Below are 6,636 nucleotides of genomic sequence, written 5' to 3' on the forward strand. Positions count from 1 at the left end.
TGTACTTTTCTTAAGACTCCTTGACAAAAAAGAGAGAGAGAGAGAGAAAAGAAAAGAAATAAGGACTTTAGGTGACCTTGATTGTTTATATCAAAAAATTTTTTTCATGTTAGCCTATATCCAGTGCAAAAGTTATACCAGTTGGTCTCGAGAAAATTATGTGAACATTGAAACTTTCAGTAACACAAGTGACATTGTTTTTATACATTACAAGTGTTTGCTTTGTCAGATCAAAACTACAAATGCTGCATTATCTTTTTGAGAATTCCCGGATTGTTGATACTCCTTTTACAGTGAAAGAAACAATATTTTCTAGAAATTATTTTACTGCAGTTATTTCTTTTTTAAACATATATACATACACAGACCTACATATGTGTGTATATATATATGAATGTATATATATACATGTGTGTGTATATTTATATAAAGTTTAACCCATTTCCCATTTACGAAAAAAAAGTGCAGTTCTGTGCCATTATGGAATTCTCGGGGCAAACAGGAAATGGGTTAAAGCAAATGGTTTAATCTTTTTGAGCCTCATTTTCTTCTTCCATAAAATGACAATATTCAATGAGATGAGCTCACATTTGACTTTACAGTACAAACCTTCTATGCACATAGTAATACAAAGAATAGAAATAACTTGCAAAAATAAAGATAAATTACTTCAGATATCTTTAAATTGAGGTATGTCACTATTCATGTCTTCTGATTCTTCTCTATCCCCTGATCTACATATGCATATATATACACACATATATTATATATATGTTTAAAAAGAAATATATGCAGTAAATTATTTCTAAATAATAAACATAAATTTGCTTCTAGAAAAATGAGGGGGATGGTGTTAAAGTTCTAAGAGGTCAATGATAGAATAGAAAACACAGACTTTGGAGTCACAAAGACCTGGATTTTAATCTTTATTTGGATCATTTTCCAGCTAAGAGCCTTGTGCCAGGTTTAACTTCTTCTATTGTTAGTTATTTATTATGTAACAAAGGACCTTTAATACCTCCTCAGTGGGCCATCGCAAAATCTAGTTAAATTAATAGATGTAAAACAATTCCATGCTTGCCTGATAGAAGGTATTGAAAAATTACTTCTCTTTTTACTTCTCTTTCATATTCCTTTCTTTATTCTATAATCTAGGGTTAGACTCTAGGACAGATAAAGTGTAAAAGTAAGTTGACCATTCAAGAGCCCTGCACTGTTTATGCATCTGCTACCATACTCAAGGCATTGAAGCAAGCACTGTAGCGAGTACAATGAAGAGTAAAGCATAGTCCCTTCTTTTCCTCATGCCTCACTGAAAGAAAGGGTCAAATTTCAGTCACCCAATATAGGTGCATCATATACATTTGAATGAGTTTACTGTGGCTTTTGCTAAAGGTGTGTTTCAGTAAAACAGTGGAATTATGTTAATATCAAAAAGTTTCATTTCTTAGCTTTTCACTTGAGCAACATGCAGTTTAATAACTCTTGCCTGGGAAATAGATTATGTGGATTTAGAAGGAGGTTTCTTCACATACTTGTAAGTATGAAACAATAACTTAAACACTATACATTGAAAATGATCAAAATAGGGTTGCTGCAAGAATTAGATGGGGAAATTCCTTAGAGTATTTAGCACACGGTTTGAAACATATGTATTTGATATATTTTAATTATTATTTGTATGCTATATGTAATGTTGAGAGATAAAGACAGACACTAGAATGCAGAATATAAGGAGAAGGAAGAAGAAAAAAAGCTAGGATTGAAAGAAGGGAGAAAAAGAAAACAAATAAATGAAAGAGTGATAGAAGCCTTAGTTGAATTTACTAAATGCTAGAAGGATTTTTTTTTTTTACTACCTGGAAAAAAATGCTACCTTTTTACATGCATTTTTTACATGCCACACCCAACAGTTTGGCAATGAGTGTCCCAAGGATAAAACTGAATTGCTAATGTATTCCTAGTTTACCGGAATATGATTATTAAAACCTCCTTAGGACATTTCTTTGATTAGGATAGCTAAATTAGAACATGATCATTTATTTTAGATTGTTTTTTATTCAAGGATTTGAGCTTTGTTTGTTGAGATAAAGTTGACACCACCCATTGTTGAGAGCAGTTTGGGGTTTCTGTGATTGCTTCTACTATACGAAAGATTAAGCTGAAGAGAGTGAGAGGCAACTTTCAGCTTCATGACATCTGTAAAATGTACTTCCCTCTGATTTGCATATGATATATATACTTCTTTGTTTGCTACAGATGTGAGAGTGTTCATAAATTTGTTTTAAACGCTGAATCCTTAGATGGCTTGCCATTTTTTTCAGAGAATAACACAACTGGTACTGAATTTGCATTTGAGGATGACCATGATGGTGATGGTGATATTAATGAAGAGCTACCTCTGGCATATACTAGGCTTTCAAAATCATTTTTAAATTAATTAATGAAAATAAATGTTGGGTAATCCAAGGTTCTCTAATTTATCTGTAGATAAAAATTATCACAAAACTGAATGGACTTTTTTCTGCATATTTAATGGTTCTTTTAATATTGATTTAATTTAATAGTGATTGAAGACTTATTCTAAAGCAGGTAGGGTGTCCTGTGCCTGTTTTTCCAGTTACTCCAGAGGCTCAGACAGGAAAGGTTGCTTGAGCCCAGAAGTTCAAGGCCAGCCTGGGCAACACCGTATGATCCATCTCTAAAAAAGAAAGAGAGAAAATACTTATTCTATGTTTTAATATAGTCTATGTTCTTCTTCATTTATTTATCTAACAATTACCTACTTGGCATGTATCACTCACTAGGCACAGTGAGAGTAAATAAGACAAAGAAAGGAAAAATATTGCAGACAAATAAAGAGACAATTACAGTGCAGTGTAATAAATAATTAACTGTGATGCAGAGGCTGAATATAGCATAAGGACCTAACTGAATTGTGGAGAATCGAGAAAGACTTCTCAGAATAAGTGACACTTAAATTTAAACTTGAAAAACAAGTAAAACCTAAGAAGTTAAAGAGTGTTTCAGGCACTTTGCATTGTGTACACAGAATCAAAGAAAGAGCTCATTGCCTAGATGAGTAAATTTAAGTGTCTCTTGTGCCTGAAAATAGACCTCTGGAGTGACAGAAGTTAATAAAGTTAAGGCAGAAAATGTAAACCTATTGGGAAGGGCTTTTGTAGGTTAAGTTGAAGAGGTCAGATTGGGCCAGGTGCCATGGCTCATGCCTGAAATCTCAGCATGTTGGAAGGCGGAGGTGGGTGGATCACTTGAGCCCAGGAGTTTGAGACCAGGTTGGGCAACATGGTGAAACCCTGTCTGTAGAAAGAACGTGGTGGCACATGCATGTAATCTCAGCTACTGGGGGGCAATGAGGAGGAAGGATCACATGGTTCCAGGAGGTCGAGGCGCAGTGAGCCGAGAAGGCACCACTGCATTCCAGCCTGGGTGATAGAGACACTGTCTGAAAAACAAAACAAAACAAAACAAAACAGGTCAGATTGAATTCATTGATGTGAAAAAGTAGGTTTTATCCAGCTGTGGCTTGGCTTAATATATTTTACATGTTAAAGTTACCATATATATAAAACAAAAAAAAGAAAAATAGATTGATAGACTTTTTGATGATTGCTAGATGCATGAATAGATACATGGATGATAGGCCATACAGTGGATAGGTACAGATTATAAATTCTATATGTGAATATATAGAATATTATTGTATCAATGGATGCAGAAAAAATCTCTAATTTAAACATGCAAATATAATTGAGAAAACATAAAACTGAAAATAGTAGAACTGTCTTAATTTGAGAGTATCTCTGAAAATCTATAATAAATAAACAGTGATGAAATAGAGGAAATTTTTCCATTAATATCAGCAATGAGACAATAGTGTCCATTATCTCTGCTTCTATTCAATATTTTATTAGTTATTTCTTAATATAGGGAAAACACACAAAAGAGTAGTAGTTTGTTTGTAACATAGAAATTACCTAATAATATTCTGATTGTTTTCTTCTCTTTTTTTGTTTGAAGATGGAGTTTCACTCTTGATGCCCAGACTGGAGTGCAATGGTGCAATCTCAGTTCACAGCAACTTCCTCCTCCTAGGTTCAAGTGATTCTCCTGCCTCAGCCTCCCAAATAACTGGGATTACAGGTGCCTGACACCACACCAAGCTAATTTTTGTATTTTTAGTAGAGACCAGGTTTCACCATGTTGGCCTGGATGGTCTTGAACTCCTGACCTCAGGTGATCCACCCACCTCGGCCTCCCAAAGTGCTGGGATTACAGGTGTGAGCCACCACACCCCACTGCTGATTGTTTTCTTTGCTGTTCAGAAACCATTTAGTTTGATGTAGTCCCAGTTTCTTAATTTTGCTTTCATTGTCTTTACTTTTGGTATCGTATCCAAAACACCACTGCCATAGCCAATGTCATGGAACTTTTCCCTATCTTTTCTTCTAGAAGTTTTACAGCTTATGCCCTTAATTAAGCCTGACATTTAAGCCTTTAATCAATTTTGAGTTGACTTTTTGTGTATAGCATAAAAGTCAGTTTTCATTATTTTGCATGTGGAGATCTCATATTCCTAGCACCGTTTGTTGAAGAGACTGCCCTTTCCCCATTGTGTATTCTTCACACCCTTGACAAAGATCAATTAACCATAGATGCCTGGATTTATTTATGGGCTTTCTATTGTGTTTCAGTGATAAATATGTCTGCTTTTATGACAGTACCACACAGTTTTGACTACTACAGCTTTATAATATAAATGGAAATCAGGAAGAGTGATTCTTCCAGCTTTGTTCTTTTTGCTCAAGATTTCTTTAGCTATTTAGAATCTTTTTCTGGTTCCATATAAATTTCAGAATTCTTTTTCTATTTCTGTGAAGAATGCCATTGGAATTTTGATAACAGTTTCATTGGATCTGTGGATCACTTTGAGTAATATGGACATTTTGACAATATTAATTCTTCCAGTTCATGAGCATAGGATGTCTTTCCATTTGTTTTTTTCTTCCTCAATTTTTTCCATCAATGTTTTATAGATTTCAGTTTATAGATTTTTAATCTCCTTAAATTTATTTTTAAATATTGTATTCTTTTTATGGCATTTTTAATTTTTTCTCAGTTTGCTGTTAATATATAGAAATGTAACTTATTTTTAACATTTCTTTTTTCTTAATTTTAGATAAAGGTAGTACATGTGCAGGTTTGTCACACAAGTATACTGTGTGATGCTGAGCTTTGGAGTACAGATCCCATCACCCAGCTAGTGAGCATAGTAATCAATAGGAAGTTTTTAAACTCATGACCCCCTTTTTCACTTCCTCCTCTAGTAGTTTACAGTGAATATTGTTTCCATGTTTGGATATGTAGTTTTCAGTGAATATTGTTCCATGTTATGTCCATGTGTATTCAATATTTTAGCTCCCACTTATAAGTGAGAACATGCAGTATTTGGTTTTCTGTTCCTAAATTAATTTGCTTAGGATTATGACCTCTAGCTGCATCTATGTTGTTGCAAAGGACATCTATCATGCAAAGGATATTATTTCCTTCTATTTGTGGCTGCATAGCATTCTATGGTGTATATGTACCACATTTTCTTTACCCAGTTCAACACTGATAGACATCTAGGTTTAGTCCATGTCTTTGCTATTGTGAATAGCATGGCAATGAACATACAAGTTCATGTGTCTTTTTGGTAGAATGACTTAGATATGTCAATTTTGTACCTTGCAACTTTGCTGAATTCATTTTTTGATATTAATAGTTTTCTGGTGAAGATTTTATTTTCTAGATATAATACTATGTAATTTTCAAACAGAAATAATTTTACTTCTTTATTTCTGATTTGGATGACTTTTATTTCTTTTCCTTCCCTAATTGCTCTGGCTAAGACTTTCATCACTATATTGAGTAGAACTGATGAGAGTGGACAACCTTGTCTTGTTCCAGATCTTAGAAGAAAAGCTTTTTATTACGGAGTGTAATGTTAGCTGTGAGCTTGCCATATATGACCTATATTGCACTAAGGTACATTTCTTCTATCCTTAATTTGTTAAGGACACAGAAAAAGAAATACTCAACAAGATTAAAAGGCAACCTACAGAAGGAGAACAAATATTTGTAATCCATACATCTGATAAAGGGTTAATATCCAAAATACATAAGGAACTCATATCGCCCTATAGAAATACAAATAAACAACGTCATTTTAAAATGGCTAAAGGATCTGAGTAGACATATTTTTCCAAAGAAGACAAACAAATGGCCAAAAGGTATATGAAATGGTGTTCAACATGACTAATCGGGAAATGCAGATGACCACAATGATATGTTACCTCATGCCTGTTAGAATGGCTATTGTCAAAAACTCGAAAGATAACAAGTGTTGGAAAGAATGCAAAAAAAAGGAAACCCCTGTACATTGCTAGTGGCAAAGTAAATTGGTATAGCCATTAAAGAAACAGTGTAGAATGTTCTCAAAAAATTAAAAATAAAACCACCATATGATGTAGCAGTCCCACTTCTGAGTATATATCCAATGAAAATAAAATCATTATCTCAAAGAGAGATCTGAATTCCCAGGTTCATTGCAACATTATTTACAATAGTTAAGAT

This window comes from Nomascus leucogenys, chromosome 12 (genome assembly GCF_006542625.1).
Source record: "Nomascus leucogenys isolate Asia chromosome 12, Asia_NLE_v1, whole genome shotgun sequence".
NCBI classification, from domain to species: domain Eukaryota; kingdom Metazoa; phylum Chordata; class Mammalia; order Primates; family Hylobatidae; genus Nomascus; species Nomascus leucogenys.